Here is a 21,707-nt window from a genome sequence, read left to right on the forward strand (position 1 = left end):
GTTGCACAGGTCCAGCAGTGAAAACCAGTTAGTTTTGTGGGTGCGATCCTTTGCAGTGCAGATGCTGTCCCTATCCACCCAGTGTGACAGTGGGATTCTCTGCCCAGCACAGCCGTGGAGCAGGCATTGACTGGCTTTGCCATCATGCTTTCTTGCTGTCTTCTTCCTCTTGCTTTGCTCTCTATGATTTTTCTTAACCAGCTTTTGCCCTACAGGATGCTCAATAGTTGTATTTCCTCTAAAGTTTTACTTTACACACTTAGAGGCCTTTAAGTATGTGGTTTTGCAGTTTATTTTCTGATAAGCAGCTCCATACAACACTTCTCAGGTAACAACGGTGTGCCCGTAATTTTAAAATAATTCAAAGAGTTCAAGTCTGGGGTATCGTTTTGATGATAAATCCCGTGCTGTAGGCACTCAGGGTCACACGCAGCAGGAGAGCTCGTGGCCTTGTGTGCATGTTCTGCTCCCTCGGAGAAGGTTGGGGAAGGTATACTCCGTTTCATCTTTTTCTTAAATAACTGAGATGTTAGGAAAGCAAAATAGCAAATATCAACATTGCTGGGAAAAAGGGCTAATTATTTGTACTAGTGCAGAAGTTAACAAGCACTTTTTCTTGGATTGAGGGCTGCCATGATCATATAAATAGATGCTCTCCCATCCTCAGAAGGGTCCCAGCTGAGTGCTGCCTTTATCCCTGGAGATAACCTGAGGCCCTTTGTCTCCATCATTCTTTTCACTGGAGTGTTCAGACTGCAGCAGGCTCACACTGAAATGAGTGATTATCCACTGTGGTCCAGTGCCTTAATGAAATTAACTGAATGAGTAAGGGATAGTGTGTGGTATGAGTCACCCCAGGACTACATGTTCCTTCCACACTAACCTTAGGGAGGAGGGGGTGGGCAGTGTCTGCAGGGAAACTGGGGAGAAGGTTAGGGCTGCCAGCTTGGGGCCACAGCACTGCTGAAAGGACAGGGAGGAAGCTCTGCAGGCCGGCAGTTCCCAGGCTGTATTTGGGCAGGTACACAGATGATTGTATCTGAGTAACACCAAGGAGCATTGAAGTTGTTAACAAGACGAGATTTGCAAATTCCTTGTCAGCAAATGCCTTTAGGAAAGCGTATAGCAGGAAATAAAGGAGTCCCTGTCTTGTAATCTGCAGCCATTTCTGTGGTGCCTGAAGAAAAAACTTTTCTTTTACCCCGTGCAGCAAAGAGATGTTTTCTGAGTGCAAATGCTGCTTTTGGACTAATGCACCTGTGCCTTTCTGTAATGGCAGGAAAAGAGACCTCACTGTGCCATGCTGTAAGAGCATATTTAATGTATAGGTTGTACCTGTGGCTGTGAAACTCAGGGAGCTGCTAAGGCTACAAGTGTCAGTAAATATATAAATAAAATGTATACATACTTGGCAGATATTTCATATGTGCACTGTTCTGTGATAAGACAGAAGGGAATGACCAGTAATGGGGAAAAAACTTTTTTTCCTACTAGTTGATTTTCATGTCATACCATATATACAGATGCTCCCTTCTCTTGCTCCATGTAATTTTTTCCTGAACATAGACTGTTTGCTAGTGACCCCTCTCTTTTATTTTAAGCAATATAAATCTCTACAGTTTACCAAAGAGCAATTAGAAAGCAACAGTTGAACAGAAGGACAATCAACTGAAGAAACTTCTGTTTGCTCTCTGGAAAAGAGTAGGTGTTTCCAATGCACATATTTGGAGAAACTCCTGTGAGAATCTCATCTGATCAGTCACATCCCTGTGGAAGAAGGTGATGATGGATTTGGCTACCTAGCTTTAAAAAAAAAAAAAAGTTATCTTAAATGAGTTTGTTTTATAGGCGAGGAGTAACAGAAATTGCACTGTGATCTCCACATTGAGTGAACGAGGTTTCACTTCCCTTTAGCTTGAGCTGTTGGCTACAAAGAAAGATGCATATCATTTCACTTTTTAAAATGTCTTTTCCACTCTGTACTAAACTATCTGATAGAGAGTCATAACTTAACATAAAAGCTTCTGATTGAGCTTCAGTTCTTCACAACAGACTAATCTTGGAGTGTCCCTGGACAGGTTTGCGTGGGTTTTCTTTGTGCCTGTAACAGCAACTTGGGGAGGTAACTAGCAATAGATGGAAAACCTCTGGGACTGGGAATCACTTAGCTCAAACTTTCTCTACCTTTCCCACTCTGATTTTGTCTTTTTTCTCACCTGAATGTTGTGAGGCTGTAAATTGGCTGGACAGCTTTCTTAATTTAGGTGCTGAGTGCATCCTCTTCTTTTAAGAGCTAAGTGAGAGTTCAGCATAGGCAAGTAAGAGTTTTCTGATCCCCCTTTGTTTCTTGGTAATCACCCCTCTGAACGCTCTGGCCAGTAGTATGTCTGCTCCAGAAAGCTGTTGTTCTTTCATGAACTGAAATGAACACATCAGAAATACCAATCTTTGCAAAATAGCAGCAGGGTTTGTCACCAGTTGGTACAATGGCAAAACTGAGGCACAACTTCATCCATAGTGCTTCTCAATTCAAGTTGCCATTTTGACTTCCGTTCTTTTTCTTTAACTCCCAGGCAGAGCAGTCACAGCTCTTGCAAGCACCACCATACATCCCTACTCAGCTCCTGGGCAGCCAGGCCAGTGTGCACCTCAGTTCTGGTGGATTCCAAGCAAGCCACACTCAGGTGCAAAGGCTGATATGTCAGAGCAGACTTGCCAGAGGAACTCCCCCACCACACCTGAATTCTGACAGACCTGCTTTCTGGATGAGTAGATCAATTTGATGTCATGAAGCTCCTACAGTAGCTTAGAGAAATAATGAATGTGGCAAGTGTATCAATGAAAAAGAGAATTCAGTCAGCACAGTAGCAGCAATTCCTTCTAATTCAATTGCTTTGAGAAGGGGAAATATCTGAAAGCGATGATCTAGCAGTGCTGCTCTTACCAGGTTAATTCAGCATCCCTCTCACAAATCTCTTTTCCTCCTCATCCTCCGAATAAGCTGAATTAGAACAGCTGGATGTGGAACAAGCCATCTTACAGATGCTGCAATTCAGATTATATTTTATTAAGCTGAAATGGCAGACATAGCAGACTCTCCTAGGGAGTTCAGAAGTTTCCACCCTTCTAGTAATTGCATACTGTACAGGAAATGGAAGTTTAAAAAAAAAAGAGTCTTTCAGGGTATCTTCTAATAGGGTCATCGCCTCGAAATAAGTTCTCATCTTAAAAATCCTCTGAAACAAGAGAATCAAGGAAGCCTTCTAGGAGTTCTTGGTATTTGTCAATAAGAGTGGGGGAAGGTGGCTGGTTCTGATCTCCAGTGCTGTCTCTCTGAGCCTCCTTCCCCTATGGACGCTTGGGCAACACACGCCTGTAGTTCAAACTAAACTTTCTGGGCCTCCGACTGCTCAAATTCCTCCACAGATGTATTGCTTTCTTCTCTTATCATAACTATTTTCCCCCCATACATCCATCTTTTGAAAAGTGCAATATTCACTATTCCTACAAAGTAGGATTGAAAGTATTTCATATTGTTAATCCTTCATACAAACAGACAAGAACATTATAAATGTGCTGCTTTCATCTCACTAGAGTGATGTAAGATAAAAACTCAGCACTCGCCTGAAACCAGAGATTCGGGTTGCTCTTGGACATACCAAATCTTTCTCGCTCTGGGAGTACAGCTGTGCTTGACGCCTCAGCCCAGCCACCTGGACCCAGGCTGGAACTTAAAGGGAGAACAGCCTTTTTCCTGCCTCTCCATCTCCAGCAATTACTTAAAATTAAAAACAAACAAACAAACAAAAACACCAGCCTTTCAAAAGTAAGCAAATATTGTTGGCTCTGGAGAGGAAGGTTATTATGGCAGTTGCAGGTCATGACGGTTGCTGTAAAAGGGATGCTTTATACGCCGTTTATGCTTTGGGAGGTATTCCCAAAAACCTGAAAGTAATGGAAGTGTTTCATCTACACTAATGCTAGAATGCTCAGTTTCCCCTCTTGAGTGGGAAAAGAGAATTATCTGGTAAGCAGAATGGCTTGGCTTTTCCTACAGTGCCAGTGAATCATTAGCAGGCATAAGGCTGCAGATCAGAAGGCCTGGTATCGTGTTCTCTTTCTTTTTAACTTCCTATAATCTACCTCAAATTTGCTATTAAAGTCACATGCACTAAAGAAGGCCTCATGTGACCTCCCAAAAGGAAGGAAATTATAGAATGGCCTGGGTTCAAAAGAACCTCAAAGATTACCTAGTTTCAGCCTCCCTGCCACGGGCAGGGTCACCAACCACTGGAATAATTGCTTGCTACTCCTTGAAGAAGTATCTTAAACACAGGTCTAACTTAAGCTGTATCAATGCATAGAAAAGAATCTTCCCAAGATCTGATGTACAGGTTTACACACTGGGTTAAACCAAAATTGCTTCATGCTTCTGTGTGAAATTGAGCTCTTTATGTAGCTGGGATAACAAGATTTTATTTGTCAAGTACTTCACAATCTGCCAGTGCAGAAAGGTGGTTGTGGATAGTGATGTATTTTATTCAATCTGCTTTACAGAATAACCACAGAATTGAAGATTCTCCATTAAAACAACCATATTTGGGTTTAATTATTACAAACATAAAAATCTTAGGGTGGGGTGGAAAGCTGTAAATCGTGACTTAATTATACTTCCTTGTGAAGTTCCATTAGAACAGTAAATTAGTTACAGTGCAGGTCAACATGCTGTATGAAATATTTTCTCTATTTTAGTATGCCAGCAAAACTAGTCCACGATAGTCTTATGAAAACGGATCAACAATTAATACATAAACAAAGCAGCATAGGGTACTGATGGCATTACATTATAACTCCTGTGGGATGGGTGTCTGCTAGGATGCTTAGGACCACTTAATTCATGCCGGCCGTCAGTGTCTCAGTAACGTTGGTTTCAGATTAACGTTCTAGAATGTCCTTAGGTTGGCACTGTCTAATTTTACAGCATCACTAAAATGTGCATCAATAACTACGTGAATAATTCTCAACACTTACTCAATTTCTTTCCTTCTAAAAATGCATCTATAATTTCAAGTAGTGTCACTGGCTTAACGTGAGGAGAATTTGAACCTGTACAGGTGGTATTACAAGTAGTCAGCAATCTGTATTCATTAACTTAAATTTTTGTCAAAAATGACATTTGGAGGTCAGTTGCATGATGAAACATGTCAAATGGGAAATAGAAAGATAACAATCTTGCATATACATACCTGTCTAAGCTAGATAAATGGGTAATACAGAAATAAACAGATTCAGTGCTGATAAATGCAAATTCATGCACATTGGAGGTGAAAAAATGTTTGAAAGGCACTAGGTTGACTTGATTTATATTGTTGAATTTGAAGAGATGGTGAAAGATGATAAAATAATAGTTATATAAATGGTGATACCAAAAAAAAAAGCAATTTTGTGCTACAAGAAGGTAACTGTTGTGCATTTCTATCTTCATACTGGAAGCAAGATGTGTAAGGAAATCTTATGTATGGTATACAGATGTGCATTATATTTTCCTCTTTTCTTTTAGTAGACTCAATTTTAATTTATAGGTAAATATTATAAATGTACCCTGGAATTTTACTCTGTTTCCCTGTTCATCCTTTTCTGGCTGCTATTTTAGGTGTAAATATTCAATAACTATTAAAGGAGCATTACATCTGTGTCATGCCTTTAGTGAAGGCTTTCTGTCAATAACCATAAACTGCCTCATTTAAGTACTTGGAGCTTTTATGCTCCTTTGACATGCAGCCAATAACCAAATACCACAGGACTTCACCCTGGCCCTTCTGTCCTCTTTGAGTCCTGCAAAAGGCTAATATGATATCAAGTTGAAATTAACTCATAGCATGCTAGCGGGACAAACCATGCAGTCACGTATTTGACAGAAATTCAGCAGGGAAGACAGATCTTTTGCGTCTCTTTAATGAATCACACCTGATAGGGAGAGAGAGAAACAAAGTTCAGGAGGGATGTATTCTGTTCGTTGTTGCTCTGCTATCTTCAGTGTATTTAAGAGCACATAAGAAGTAAAACCACAAAGCGTTGTTTGTGGGCTGGGACCTCTTGATTCTGTGTCATCCAGATGTTCGTTGGCCCTGTCTGTTTAGACTGAGCATGTGAGTTTGGCATGCACGGAGGAGCGGAAATGGTTGACATCAGTGAAAATGCTGCCTGTAGTGGTCTGCTCACTATCTCTTCCATCACAGGCTGCTCACCCGTTTGGAAAGGCTAATGTGAGCCTATGGGTTGTTCTGAGAAATGGATCTGGAATAGGCCCAAGCTGTGTGAGGAGGAGTCCTTTTCTGCCTCCAAAGCCAGCGGAAGATCACAGGCTCTGCAGACCATGACCCTTAGATCATGGCCCTTCAGTATTCCCCCGTCCCTCACAGTCATGCAGGATGTTCTTGCTGACAGATGATTTACAAGACAGCGTTGCAAGCAGAGGAAGAGCAGCAAACAAGCAGTGCCCCACAGGAAGTCCTCAGCCCTGCATGGTGCTTTCTGGAGGGAGAGCATGAGCATTTCCTCTGCTTGGCCACAACATGCTGAGTGAGGTGTGACGAGCAGGTTGTGATGGTGCCAGGCTGAGGTGAACGTCACCAGGCTTCAGAGTGCATTCACCTGGCAAAGTTTCTGCATCTTCCTGGGAGAAGAAGGGTTATTCTGTACACATCTTTCTGGATATGTAGGTATAGCACTAAATCCAGCCTTCTGGAACACTTTCAGCCCTCCAGACATCCATTCCATTGTAGAAGCTTCAGGAGTGGAGGAGAAAGGTCTTCTAACAGACAGGCTGTACAGTAAAGTAGTTCATTGCAATTACATTCAGAAAGATTGTAAGCTGTGCTTGAAGGTAAGCCATCTGTTACTGCATGATTCCTGGGAAAAGCAAGTATTCGGATGAACAAGGAGATTAGAGAGTACTGAGGAGGTGACTCAGGCTTGTTTTGCAGAGAGAATTATGCTGCCAACACATTGTACAGAAAGACTAAGCTCAGAAAAGTGACTGAGAAAGGAAAGAACTGAACTTAGAAACTACTAAGATCTTAACAATCTTGGTTTAGAACCTGGAGCTGCTGGCCAAACACAGTGTCAGGGGGCTGGAGAAGAATGACATTGGCACAAGAATCTGAGACTTAACTTTGTCTTCTCCATGGTGCTCAGGTTGTGTCCTGTTCAGTGGCATCTTTTTTATGCTGGAAAAGTTCTGGTCTTTCTGGTCCATTTTGTGATTTCGTTTGTGAAAGATATTTCATACCTTTGGTCATTCCTTCTGCCCTTGTTTGTGCGTGCTCTAGTTTATGCCTTCTCTGAGACAGGGCTAAGCAACATGGTATAGTCAATAGATGGGTGAACTATGGCTTTATATAATGACAAGATGTTTTCTGTTATGCTCCCTGCTGTTTTCCTAAGCATTCATAATATTCTATTTACTATTTTGGCTGTATCTGGAACCCAAGTTGGAATTTTCACAGAGGTGCTCTGTCCCTTTGTATGTTAGATACAGGAAAATTCTGAAATGTTGTAGTTACAAATATAAGGTGAGGTTCAGTCCCAAGAGACTGGATGAGGAGGTCATATTGGTTAGAAGTGGGTTTATTTTTATTTGGGAAAGCATTGCACATCTTCACAAAAGCCTGACCAAATAATCTCATGTGAAACAATGATTGGTCTTCATTTCGTGCACTTTAAAAAAAAAAAAGTGTTTTAAGTGTTTGTAATTTTTTTTTGCTTAAGTAATTAAGAGAAATCCTAGCAAATTCATGAGTATTTCTTGCTACTGCTGAGTTTGAGATTTTTCCCTTTTCCTTTCCTTTTCCCTTCACCCAGGAGCAATCCTTGTCTCATTGAAATCACTCCAGTGTTTTCTTACCTTTTGGCTGAGGTTAAGCAATCTGAATGTCGTACAAACTCTGTCTCACCTAAATGCCAGGTGCCCCCAAAGGGCTGCCATGCAGCCAACAGCTGTCCTCACACGGCAGGAGGAGGAGGTGGCTGCTGGCCCCCTGCACTGAGGGCTGTGCCACGCCAGGCTGCGGGTCTGCCTTGGGAGCTGCTGCACAGGCGCTTCACTTCGGCATCATCTGGGTATGGAGATCCAGCCACAGGTTATCCAGTAACTGAGTGAGTAACTGCTGAGTCAGTACTGCCCATTTGTGGAGGCTTTTTTCCATAGCCAGTTCTCCTGCTTTAAATTCATTATGCTCTGTGAGTGTATTTGTTTCTTTTATTTGATGCTGCTTAATCTGAGAAAAACAAAGATAGTGACTGTGTATCATTTGTACTTGGATTTTTCTCTTTACGGTTCCATGTCCTGATTGAACTGGTGCTCTGTTTGAAGTCATGGCTTTTCCTCTTTTCATGATGTTTGAGACAGAATGATCAGTCAACTCTTCTTTATTCTGCCACCCCTTGAATATAGCATTAGATCAAAGTGGTTGAGGTAATTTAATACCCTCTGCACAATGCCTCACATGTAGTATGGAAGAGGGCAAGTTTCTTGGGAATGACAGACCTCAGTGACAGTCTGTTGCCATGTGAGTGCTGCATCCAACTTAGAAGTTAATCAACTGATGGAACTGATCAACAGACTTAAAATATATGAACTAGCTTATAAACTATGGCCTGACAAAAGCAGTATTGCAGCATCTTTTGGAAGAGTAGAATTTCCTTCTTATCCCTGGTAGTTATACTTTATAGAACCCTATAGGAAGACCAGTAAAACGACTAGAGAAATAAGGGATCAATCTACTAAACATTTCCAGAATTAGTTTTAACATTATTTCCACAAACCACTGGAAGAATTCAAACCCATGCACGAAACATCAGTGCCTGTCCTGGGCACTGCACATGTTAGATGGCTGCTTGGTTCAGCCTCTTTTCACCCAAGCTGATCCAAAGCAGTGTTTCAGAGGCCTTTGGGGGAATAATCCATTTTCAGATAATTCATACAAAGCATTTAAAAACATAATAATAATACATTTTCTTTAGAAGTGCCATCCCTTCCCCCTCTAGAAAGCATTACTCTGACATCTGCTACTGCTGCTACTCTGCCTGTTATTATTTGTCTTAGAGCTTCTGTCCATTCTTTTGCTTCTACAGCTGTTGCTGGTGTTTCCTCTTGGTGTTTCCTGCCTGCCTGGCCTAAATTCCGTCTTACACCCTCTTGTCCCTCTGGCTTTCTGCCCAGCTGGTTAAGAGCTGGCATTCACTTGACTTGCATTGCTCCTTCTGCAGTAGGAACATAAAATAATATTTGGGTTTAATTTTCTTTTTTGGGGAGCTCTTCAAGATCCTTTCATGAAGGCAATACATTATTTCTTTGCGCTGACCCCTGTTTGATCTTTGATCTGTGGAGCATCTTGAGAAATGTTTATGACTGTCAAAGCTGCAAAGAACCTTGTGGCAACTTTCCTGCTTCAAAAACTGACGAGCTAGGTTTGCTGGGGGAACTGCTGGAGTAGAGTGTTTTGTGCTTTTTTTTTCAGCAGTATCACGGTCAAGATGACTGCGCAATCTTGCTCTGACAGCACTGCTGTCATCTCTGAGTTTTATAGCCACATGCAAGTAGAGCAAGAAAAAAACTGAAGAAAGAATGCAGGCTATGCCTTCTTACTCTTCCACCTTGGTTTAGCTGAAAAACAGGAGAGGAAGTGGTTCCCATTGACTCCCTCCCTTACAGGCTTCTGGGGGATGCTTACTAGATGCTGGGATGAAGTCTTCACAAAAAGAATTTTAAAGGTTTAACAGCATCTAGAGTGTTCCATCAACAAAGATGATCTTTGTTGTAAAGCTGAAGAGGCAAGTAGCTGAAAATGCAGTGTTCTTCCCCTTTGCCACCAGAAACTTGTTGAATTTAAAACATTTCAAAATATAGTGCTGAGTTTAATCGTAACAAGGATGACGCAGCCAAGATCTTTGAGTTTTTAGAGCCAACAAGTGAACAGCCTGCTGAAAGACACTCATGAGGATTCAGACCTTATGGCAAAAACGTAACTCCATTCTGCTGATCAATAAGAGGTTTTTCCAGCTTCACCAGATCACCTAGGAACACATTCCTGTCTTCTGTACTAGTACTGATCTCTGCCAACATGCTGAAGGTGGGGGAACCTACTGACCTAGATTATTGGGGAAATACAACTTCTTTTTTTTTCTTCCTTTTTTTTTTTCCTATCCTGAAGATACCACCTGTGTTCCATTCACAGAGAAAATTAACTTCTGATATAGAGCTTTTTAATGGTGAAATAGCACCTGTCCCATTTCTTTATTTTCATTTGGAACCAAAATAAATCCTGGAAGAAGAACTTTCTTAACTACGCTTCAAATGGAGCAGTGTTGGCTTGTGCACAGCAAACAATGGCTTTCTGAAATGGAAAGAAGCTCTGCACCTATGATCTGATGCTCCCCACCTGTTTATCGTCCAGATGCTGAGTATCTCTTTTCACTGGCTGGCTGTGTTATCCTGTGAGACAAATGAAGCCATGCAGTGACTACACTAAAAGTGCACTGGCACTTTTTAGTATAGATGAAAGTATTTCCTCAACAGTGTGCTTCACAGATTTGTGGCCAAGGACATATCTCCCAAACTAAAACTGAAGACTCAAAAACGATATGGAAATAGCAGTGAATGAAGAGGAAATGATCTGTTAACTCATTTCTTCCACGTGAACTGCTCAGACTAGTTAGCTGTGTTGGAGCTGAATGCAAGAAGATACAGAGATTTGAAATGTGCAAATACCAGGTTCTATAAAGAACTATTTCCAGGTGGAGGGATCAGTCTGCTCAGAGGCACAAGGTTTCTTTCATGTACCTGACCTTGAATGATTATTTCTCAATGTTTTGCTTTTATTCTGCCCACACCACAGTTAAGCAGTGCTAAAAATACTCTCAGGATTAAGAAACTAACGAATGTGAAAAAGAAGTTGGAACTTAAGGAGCAAAAAATTTTTGTAGCTTCTAAAACATAATCTTTATGTAATGTTGTGTCATCATGGTGTACTGGAGATGAGGAAAAATAATCGTTTGCTATAAAAAGTGATTTAAGAGGACTGGGGCTGCTGAACACTGTTGTGTCACAGCACGTGTTCCTTGGGTTCCTATCAGTGTGTAAGAAAGCATATGGCAAAGAAGATCTCTCAGCTTTTAGGAGCGATGAATAAAAACCTGAGAACATAATGTTTGGTAGCAGTGCACTGCAATCCTACAGAAATACTTCTGGTGAATTTCCACTAAGGCAATTCTTGGAGACTGTCCTGCTCCTCCATTTAAAGTGCTGTTGAGTAGCATCATGGGCATCAGAGGTAAATGCTACACAGGAAACTGTATTGCCTATTCCAAAAAGTAGGAGCAAGTATGAGGGGTTAATTTGAGCTTTTGGTTCTTTCTTAGGTGGTATCTTGGGAGAAGGCCTGACAATCTTAACTTGACACCTGTATATGTATTTATTTTTATTGGAACATAGAATTACAGTGGATTTTAAGTGATTCCGTTTGGTTTGTAAAATGATATTTTGTTTACATAGGTTCTTCTGGTTTATTTTCAAAATGTTGTTACAGTGAGTTCTTAAATATTTTAATTAGCAGCACATTAAAAAATACTGTTTTCAAGGAGTTAAGTCATTTAGTACTAGTAAATGCCCTCTGTATCACTTAAACCTGAATCTAAACTGCTAATCCTGTTGAATAACAAAAGTAATGAATTTACCTCCCTCATCATGCACTGGGAAAGATGCTCACTGCTTCAGTGGATTTTTGAATGTCACTCAAAGGAAAATCTGATTTTTTATAAAAGTCTAAACTGTAAATGAACTTAAATTGCCAAATATTTAGATCAGTGGAATATCAGAACTTCCCCTGATATGTATTTGTTTTAGAGGATATTTCTGGTAATGTCCAGTAACACAGGCTCAGTGTCCCAGGCACAGTACTCAAGCAAACAAACCAACAGAAAGCTTTTTCTTTTTTTTCATATTTATAAAAATATTCAGGTTTATTAATATTGTTGTGTGGAATTTAACAAGTATTTTTTAAAAGCTCCAAAGCCTTCAGTTCTTTTCTGATTATTTTTATTTAATGCATTATGTCAGATTTTCGAGACCACAGAAGCACATCACCTTACAGGAATGCATAGTTTACAGCACTGGGTGCAGGTGTGGCTGTTCCACAAGCCAACACTAGCAGAAAGCTGGGCACAATTTGGGCTTCTATCTGACCACGTCGCTCTGCCTTTCGATAGGGATCCCATCCCCTCCCTGCTGTTTCCTTTTCTCCATGGCTCCTCCTCACTGTCCCTCATCCCAGGGCAGGTTTTCAGTCTCCATCCACGTCTGTTCTGAGCTGTACCCATGCCTGTAGGATTGCCTGGCTCACTCCTTTTTGGATTCCACAGATGCAGGATTCTCTGTTTTGGGTTAGTCCTTCTCTAGACAGCAGTTGATACTGATTGAAATCCCTCTGCTATTCCTAGCGAAATGAACCTGTAGTGTCAGCATAGGGGTTTTAACAGAAGTATCTGAAGGGAGGAGTGATTTTCATGAACAAATGAAAGTATCTTCCATTTCCCTAATTGCTCTCTGGCCTCTCTGCAGCCATGGCACTGTGTGCACAGTAGCACAGTCCCGTGCATCTGGAGCTGAGATTTAGCTTCCCCTGGGCTACAAAGTGCTCTCTGGCAGAGCTGGGATGCCCGCCGTTCAGCGTCACACGCCTCAAGCCTGTTGGTCCCTTCCAGCACTCCGCTCTGCAGTTTTCTGATGGCTGGTTCCAGGTTTCAGCTTCTTGCTGCTGCTTCCTCTACAGTCCCAGAGGAAATGTGACTTTCCCACTCAGAGCCTCCCAGATCAGGAAGCACAAGCTCAAAGCTCCCAACTTCAAATAACTCCACTGTTCCTTATTGCAATTCAAAACTGCCCTTCTTGTTTGTAAGGCCTCTCCCCAGGATTCCCTCGGCTAACTCAGCCTCACTAAACAACCTCCCCTCGTTGCCCTGCTCTGCTCAGCTAACCTGGCCTTCTCTCTGACCCTGTTGCTTCTGCCACCTGGAGCAGCCTTCCTGTGTCTTGCTGCCTTTCTGACTCACCACCTACTTTCCAAATGCCACGTGAAAGCCTATAGTTTCAACCTTGCCTTGTAACAATCTGGAGCAGCTTAAGGAAAGCAACCTCTGGCTGTTACCCAAAGAGGGTTCAATAATTATTTCTCTAACCTTCCTAAAGTAAAAAGGTTGTCCATCAAAAACAAACCTAAGGAGGACCCCACACACATTATTGGCTGTCTTTGTTCTAAGAGGTAAGCATAAAATAAGACCTTAACAAATTACTTTTGCTGTGTGGCAAATAGAATGGTACAAAAATTACAAAGTCTGTCCATGCCAATAAAATGGTGATTTGCACATTAATACATATTTTTTTCCCTTTAATGTTCCTGTAAATTCCAGTTTCACAATGAGAGACTTGAGGATAGGGGTGTGTTGGGGGTGAAGAAAATAGATATTTCTTCAGGGGGAAACAAAGATAAATATCCACAGGCAATAGAAGGGGTGGAAGGACTGATGTGTGCAGCACGGGCATTGCTTTAGGCCTGCCCCACTGCAGCAAAGCTCTCCCCTGGGACGTTTACAGGACGTGATGCACTTTGCCATTTAGTTCGTACCTGAAGGATTTTTCCTGTGGTCCTCCCTGGCTGCAGCTGTAACAAGGCCCAGGGAGCTCTGGGCAGACTTCCAGGCTTCAGCATAGTAAGGGCTGGTTTTGCTGAAGTGCGTGCAGCAGCAAACTGCCTTTGAGAACCGGTTCCTATGTAGCCTGTGCTAATGCCCTCAGGGCAGGAGGGAGAGAACTGCTTTGCTGAAGTATCCCCTGCAGAACACAAAGTCCTCCCCAGTCCTCCTGACCAGCATCATTTTTACTGACTACTTGCTGTTTTCCTTTCTTTCTTGAGGGCCTATTTTCCCTGTAACCTCATATATTTTTGCAACTGCTGCTTGTTGCTTTTCTGGAGAATGCTCTTCCTAAACCAGCCCCAAGTACCTTATTTGTGTGTGCCTGGGGAAGGCAACTCCCTGCTTCTAATTAGCAGTGCAATCTGGCTGCAGAAGCCTCCTAACTGTAAACACCTTTAATGCTTATTGCTTGTATTTGGTGCCTACTGTCCTCGGTCAAGCTCTAGAGATGGCTGTGATCAGAGCTAGATGTACAGATCCTGGAAAAAGATGGTTCAGATGTCTCACTGAAGTGTGCCAAACGACTTGAGCTTAACGCACATTAGTTGCTGTTGTATTGAAGAGGTTTGTTAACTCTGAATAACTGAAGGAGATTAAAGCAGCTGCTGTCTTTGGTGAGATTGCAGCCTTAGAATCAGGAATCATTGTGATGTGGCTCAGCCAGAAAGTGCCTGACGGTGACTGCAGGCAACCTGCATCACCTTGTTTCCTGTCATGAGGCCGGTAACAATTTAACTTCCACACATGCACACCAAGATAAGCTTACTTCATCCAATAAGCATTTCATAAAGAGAGCAAATAGGAAAATAGGACTTGTAGTTTTGAGCAAGTTCCCTATTTCTCTGAGCCTAATTCTTTACTGCTATGCACTCTGTAGAGCACACAAAGGGTAGGAAATTCCTTCCTGAATGCTGCCGTAGCCCCAAGTTCCCAAGGCCAGCTGGCAGGGCTGCTCACTGGACGCCCAGCTGCATTGCTCCGCAAGGCTGGGTGCTGTGCCTGCACACCCCTCACTGTGGGCAGGTCGGCACTGCAGCCTGAAGGCAAGCCTAAGTGCTAAGTGTGACTCCACTGCTGGTGTTTCCTGAATCGTATGATTTTATTTGATATTATTTCATTACTAAACTTTCAAGTAAGCGGGTATGTCATCTCATTTCAAATGGAAACTTTATCTCATTAAACTTTGTAAGTGATGAGGAAAAACTGGGCTGCTGCAAAGGGAGAGAAGTGCCATGGGGTAGATCTGAGTGCTAAAATAAGGTGTGCATTTGGCCTATAGTAATATAGTAATATAGAATAACCACAGCTTTTTCTGCTGGGGGGTAGCCAGGTTTATCCAGCTAGTTTATTTCAATAACTGTCTTTTGAAATATGGCAGTTCTGTTATCTTTTATAACTGTGAGCTTTGCTACCATTGATATGAGCAGCTCTTCCTCTACTATTGTATCCTTCATGTTATTAGCCATAATCCATGCTAACCTACCTGCCTGATTAGCCTTAACAAGGATACAAGTCCTTAACATCTCTTTAATGTTTTCCTCAGGTACTTCTATTAATTAATCTCTGAATTAGAATTAGCTCATATATACTGCCATTAATCATCTGTGTCTCTGTGCATAAGAGCTAGTTTGGTTGCAATTACTGCACTGCAAGCCTGAGGCTAGAGAGAAGTTATTGCTTAAATAATATATGGAATGAAGGAGACCATTTGCCTTGTTATGTCATGGATCCTGGAGCAATCGCATGTGTAAAACCACCAGAGGCACATAGAGATAGCTCCTGTATGAGCTCCAGGGGCAACACTCCTCTCTCAGCCCGTGCTGGAAACCCCAGCGTGAGAGTCATTAGTGAGGCAGCAGAGCCACAGAAAACATCCCTCCCAGATCTCCAACGGGACTCTGCAATAGCTGAAGCAGCTAAGAAGCATCACTCATCACTGCTCCAAAATTGAAGGGAGTAGGGAGGTTAAGAGGCTCTTGGAAACTTTTGAAATCATTGTTTTCATGCTTTAAGGGTTATATTTAACCTTCATTAAATGTTCGAGTAAGTGAATATTTTGGTGTATTTAGTGGGGTTCGGGTCGCAGTACAGACCACCACTCGTTACTGCTTTAATCTTTGCATTTGTGGAAAACATTTAGGAAGTTTAGACACTATTTAATCTCTTTCTTTTTAAGTCTGTTATCTTAAAACCAGTAATAAAAAAAAGCAAACTTAAAAAGAAATTTCTATTTACATCTGATATAAAACAAAACTGTGTTAGTATTAGCATTTCAGAATACCTAGAAAATCGTAACTTTCTATTTTAACAGACAGATTGCACACAATGTCTGTGGGCGGGGAAAATTCCCAGTGCATTGCTGGTTTCCCAGCCCAGCTGGCATGCAGCAGCACTACCTGCAGTGTGGGCCTGCAGACAGCCAGCACTGTGCGGTGCCCGGCTCTCAGCACTGCTCTCAAGAGGGAACCTGCAGAGGGATTGCTCACAGTGGGATCCCTCAGGAAGTGTGGAAGTTGAGCCCTACTGTCCCAGGGCTCAGTTACTGGAGGTCCCCAGTGTTTTCCTACTGTTCAACTTTATCTGCTGGAGTAGGACTTGATAGTGTAAGCTTTCTATGTGGGAGACATAGAACAAGTACAGGTATTCTTTCTAACTAGCTAGACCAGCTTCTAAATAGCTTGCCTGGTGTTTTCATGCTGCAAGGGACTGAGAACTGCAGAGCTATATATTTTGCAAGCAAATCAAGCCGTGATTCTTGCCCTGAGGCAGCTGCATTCCAAGGCCTCAGTCCTGTGACCAGGCTGCTGCTGTGTGCCTCTGGCATTCAAAGAGCTCTGTGCCAGTGCTGTGCTCTGGGCACACTCTCTTGTGTAGGTCTGGGAGCACAGAGCCCTGGGCCAGATGTCTGAAGGTATTTGGTGCTAGGTGCAACAGGCTGAGAAAACTACACACCACTCCTGGCCAGGGGTTTCTGAAACTGAACCCCGTGTTCTTGAATCAAAAGTAATGCAATACTCTGCAACGTCTCCTTTCAGCGGTTAGAGCTGTGATCTGCCCTCTGCACACACAATGGCTGCAGTGGCTTCAGCAGGAGCCAGCATGCTCTGGCAAAGATACCGTGCTGGAAACTACATTCTGCTCATTCTTCTGAGGATTCGCTTTGGTGATACGTTCCAAGGTGAAGACAGCCTGTACTAAGAGACAGGGGAATATCGGGTGAGGTTATTTTGGCCTGTGGTTTTTAGGAAGTCAGACTTCATGTTACGTGTTCTCCTTACAGTCTATGAAAATCAAATAAAGTGCTGGGGCTTACCCTGCCATGTGGATGTTGGACTGCAATAGTGCATGTGTGACTAGCTTGGATACATGGATGCTGCTCACTGATGCCGAGCCTCCCACTTTACCATGCCTCTGACTCTGATGTTCCCATGCTGCCCACTAATGATATGCATAGAGCTTGAAGAGCTTCTCTGCAGCAGCCTGGGAGTGCCAAGTTCAGCTTTGCTGTAAGCATTGAGAGCTGCTGGCTGGGGGGCTGCCTGGATCGCTGCCTTGTGCAGGTGTGGGTTTGCAACACAGCTCTGCTGCAGCCGGAGGGAAGAGGGGATGGCTTTTGTCTTCAGAGCCTGAGTTGGCCCTGCGATAACTCATCAGAACAAAAATCACATGCAACAAACAAAATCGTTCCCCACATAAACTCAGTGGCCCATCTTGCTTCATCTTCAGAACTCTTCTACAAGCAATGCTTGTTATTTGTTCTTTAACTGTGGGTAGTGTTGTAAACTCTTGTTGGGTGATTCGTTTCAACTCACTATTATTATTCACCAAAAATGCAAGTTCCCAATTACTGAATGAATTCATTAGAACAAGGGCATAGATTTTCAAAAGACTTGCAATCTCTCGCAATATTGAAGTACAGTTTAAATTTCTTGTTGGAAAAGACTTCTTTTTTTTAAATCCAAAATTTTGTAGAGTATCAAAAGCTACAAAAATTTCATCAATGCTTCATTTTGGGTCAGGAATAAAAGAATTTATTTCACACAAACAAAACCAGAAATTCATTTCCATGAGAGCTTATTTTCTTTGTTAGATTTAGAGAGTAAAATTTCTTTTGTTCCAGTCACCAGTCTCGGGAGCTAGTGATGTGATTAAACTTCATTCAGCTTCTGTTCAGATAATAAAAATATTTGCAGTATATCCTATTTCCTGGTAATATGGTAGCTCCATTTTTATCTGTGCTATTTCAGGATTCATAAAAGTGGAGGCTATTAACTCTAATTCAATAACTTGTTAGCAACTGCAGATAATTATTAATTTCACAGAGTAACAGGCAAAGTTCTTCATGAACCAAAGATAGAGAGAATGCACTTTTTTTTTTTTTCAATTCCTTTCATTAATAGATACGAATAGAATAGAGATGTGAAGAGGAGCTCCAAGGTAAAGTAAGCACAATGCAGACAAGAGCAGAGGCTGGCTGCAGTGAAGTGTGCTGATTTACAGCACGTGGCCAGCTGTGGGGATTTCCAGGGGTCTGCACTGAAACACAAGGGATGCTATGCTCTAGCATAGGTTTCAAGTGAAGGAATCACATGTAGGAATTAATCATAACAGCCAGGTATTGCACAGAGTCCTGAGCACTGCCCTCAACCTTGCTAACATCCATGCAATCCATGAGCTGCTTATTGTCTGCTAACTGTCGTCTCATCTTTATGTAATGCTTGTTTTTTCACAAATTGCCAAGTTCACAAAAGTCTCAAAATACTTCTGGTGACCAATTGTACACTGCACATGAATTCGAGGTCCACTGTATAACCTTTATTTGACTTTGAAATGTGTATAAAATTTCAGGCAGCTTTTGAGTTCAGTGCAATCTGTTTCCACTGAAGGCAAGCAATGCTGGCAATATGATTACAATAATCGTATTATGAACATGGTATTGTCGTGATCAAGTGAAGGGCTCCAAAATGTAACTGATAAAGCTGTAACTTTGACCTCCATCTCTAGCTTAAAAACTTGATACAGTTCAAATATCACTCTGTATTAGCCTTGTTAGTGCTAAACCAGGCCCAGTCGTTCAATCCCCGCTCCCATGAGTCACTTCATGGACAATATTCATGTAAACAAGAGCTTGTGGGAGGGGAGAAACAGGATCCATCTTTTTATATCAATTTAGAGCATAAGAGACTAACTCATTCGCTGTCACCATTCCATCCATTCCCCAGAGTCAGAGTAGAAGAGAATTTGATTCAAAATCCTTACGTAAACATGCTGGGGCAAATTCACGGTGATGTCAATTGTTGCAACTTCCTTGGCTTTGTTTGACTCGCTGAAAAAAACAATAGGTGTAAAGCAGTTTACAGTGTGTGAAAATTTGTTCCCTTCATAAATATTTGTGGAATAGATGAGAAATACTGCAGTAATTTAAAGACTATTTTAACACAGTGTTCCAAATCTCGCGGAACACAGACTCCTTTCACTTTATTCCCTTATCCTCTGACTTCATTGGGTCCCAATTTGAACTTTTTAGCTAGACGTGGAAAGAAATGTGTAAATTGTACCAGACCTGCCATTAGCTTTGGCTTGCAGAAGTCTCTGATATGTACTTCTGCATTCATTTGGGGTGGAAAGTGTCTATTTAAATTGTGAGATCAATCGTCAAATTAGATGTGTGACTGCACACATCGTTCCAGTGTTTATTTTCCTTTCTGGCACACTTGTGGCTCTTTGAGTTTGAAGAATGTAACTCAATTGGAATGAGCCTCAGTGATAAAATGGTCATCACATAAGATGTCTTTGTGTTGTTTTGAAATGTACTATTACAAGGCATTTTAATAAACTTTGTTTTTATTTTCCTTGATTAATAACACATTTGCTTGTGAATTTTCTGGGATGTTTGATTCATAGTCTTTCCTTTCTTTCCCTTAGAACTCCTTGGTGGCAGCAGCCTACAGGAGGCCTTGTGGGACTATCCCATGGCGATCTGACCTGGTTCTGGCTTTGTCCAAGTAATTTTAGTCGCACTAACACTTTTGACCCCTGGTGTCATTGATAAGCTCCAGAGCACCGAGTGCCGGATCGAAAAAGTTTTGAAAGATCTACGGAAAACGAAATGCTTACAGCCATGTGATTGATATTTATTTGTTTTAATTATAAATATAGAAAATACTCTGTCACTTTCTCTTTTCTGCATTCTCAGTTGAATAGAAGGATTGTTACATTTGTAGAGGATTCATTACACGTATTAAACATCATCCTGAGATGTAAAATACAGCTCTGCTATTTCAGTCTTCCTTGTTCAGCAGTTGATTGATTTTTGCCATTTCCTCAGCTGTGCGAGGTGGAAGGAGAGGCACTGAGCATTGTTGAAGGCATTAAGGAAGAGTAGCCGGCCACGTGCATTCATATGGTTTTGCTGCAAATACTGCTGTCTCCCCTTGATTGGGATTTTCCTTTCACGGAATTGTTTGGCTAAGGTAGTGCCTGGGTTTTTTAGTTGAAATTGGCTTTAAACTGTTTTTACGAAGCAGAAAACTGCCTCACTTTGAACTCATCCTCTGATGTCACCATAGCTGGGAGCTGGGAGCTGAGATAAATTACCATGTGGAAATACGGACTCTGAGCTAGGTACTGATGTGTGCTAAAATACGAGAATGTCTCTTGCGTTCAAGAATATTTTTAACACACTATTATTAGTGTCAGACTCTTTGGTTTGAGCGCCTTTGATAAGTGAAATTAGCACACTGTTTTTCCAGTCTATGTATGGTAAACTCTTTTCCCTTCTGGGGTCAAAAAATATAAATATTAAAGGAAACTCCAAGTGTTGCTATTTGCAAGGTTACAATGTTTGTTATTAGAACCGTAGAATAGGCTCGGTCTTTCAGGCAAGACAGTGTGAGGGACTATGAAGGGACAGGAAACAGCTATATTTGCTGGCAGCGTGCCTGTTTTAAACATATTGCTCACAGTGCCATCCTGATGGCACTGTGGGGAAGGACAGTTCAGCTATGCAGTATGAAAACATGCCATCATATCTGTATTTCATAACATAGCAGGAGTAAGTCAGTCATGAGTTTAAGTTAATTAGATGAGGTTCTTTGCAGGAAGCCAGTTCTGTGGACAGCTAAAAAAACTGAGGATGTTCAGTGGAATTAGGTCCCAAATCTTAATCCCCTCATGGGAGAAGCAGCCAAATGCAGGAAGCACTTTGCACAAGGCTTCCTCCAGGACCCCCAGAGATGTCCCGCAGAGAAGCCTGGTTTTAATGCTGCATTCCTTAGCACAAATAAAGCACAGCTTTACATCATTATTTGTGCAAGACTTTGAAACGAGATTCCTGTTGTACCCTGTGACATAGGTATAGTGAGGCAGTAGTGACAAGTGTTTCCCTTTATACCTTTCTTTTTCTTCTTCTTTTTTTTTTTTTTTTTTTTTTTTTTTTGATAGAACTATGCCATACATGGACTTTTGAGCTTAGGTAAGAAAGCAACTGCCCCCATGCTGCTGTGGTTACTGAAAAGGAGGCTGAATTCAGAAGCATTTATTTCCTCTTATGTGCTCTAGTTCCATTCCTTTAACTGTTGCTTGTATAAGCAGTTTTGATTCCATTGGGCAGTTTCACTGATTGTGTTAATAGGGATTGCTCTTCCCACAGCATATAGAAAGCTTGGAGATGCTTTTAATCTCTCTGTTTGTCTTATCCAAAGAAAAATCTCCAACCAAAAAGCTCCCCGCTTCTCATTTTTTGAATCTAGGCCATAGCTCCTGGAACTAACTAAAACAGGAGAAAAAGAAATCCAATGCATTTGTAAATAATCCCAATTAAGAATAGCAGATTTGGCCAGCTGAAGATGCCTGGGCTGCGTATGGAAGCAATTCTCCTGGCTCCATCTGCTCTCACCCAGCGCAGCCAAACGTGGGCTGTGAGAGCTGGTCCCTGAGGCCCCTGCAGGGCTGTG

General features: G+C 41.8%; 1 long non-coding RNA gene across 1 annotated transcript in view; it reads left to right on the forward strand.

Annotated features, from left to right (window-relative positions):
* The window catches only part of LOC125697868 (uncharacterized), a 139,505-nt gene extending 119,394 nt beyond the window's left edge, over window positions 1–20,111 (forward strand). Inside the window, exon 5 of the long non-coding RNA XR_007378959.1 lies at window positions 19,678–20,111. This is a non-coding gene — a long non-coding RNA (uncharacterized LOC125697868). The remainder of the gene's footprint in view (window positions 1–19,677) is intronic.
* The last annotated feature ends 1,596 nt before the right edge of the window (window positions 20,112–21,707 follow it).

The sequence above is a fragment of the Lagopus muta genome, chromosome 9 (assembly GCF_023343835.1).
Source record: "Lagopus muta isolate bLagMut1 chromosome 9, bLagMut1 primary, whole genome shotgun sequence".
Lineage (NCBI taxonomy): Eukaryota > Metazoa > Chordata > Aves > Galliformes > Phasianidae > Lagopus > Lagopus muta.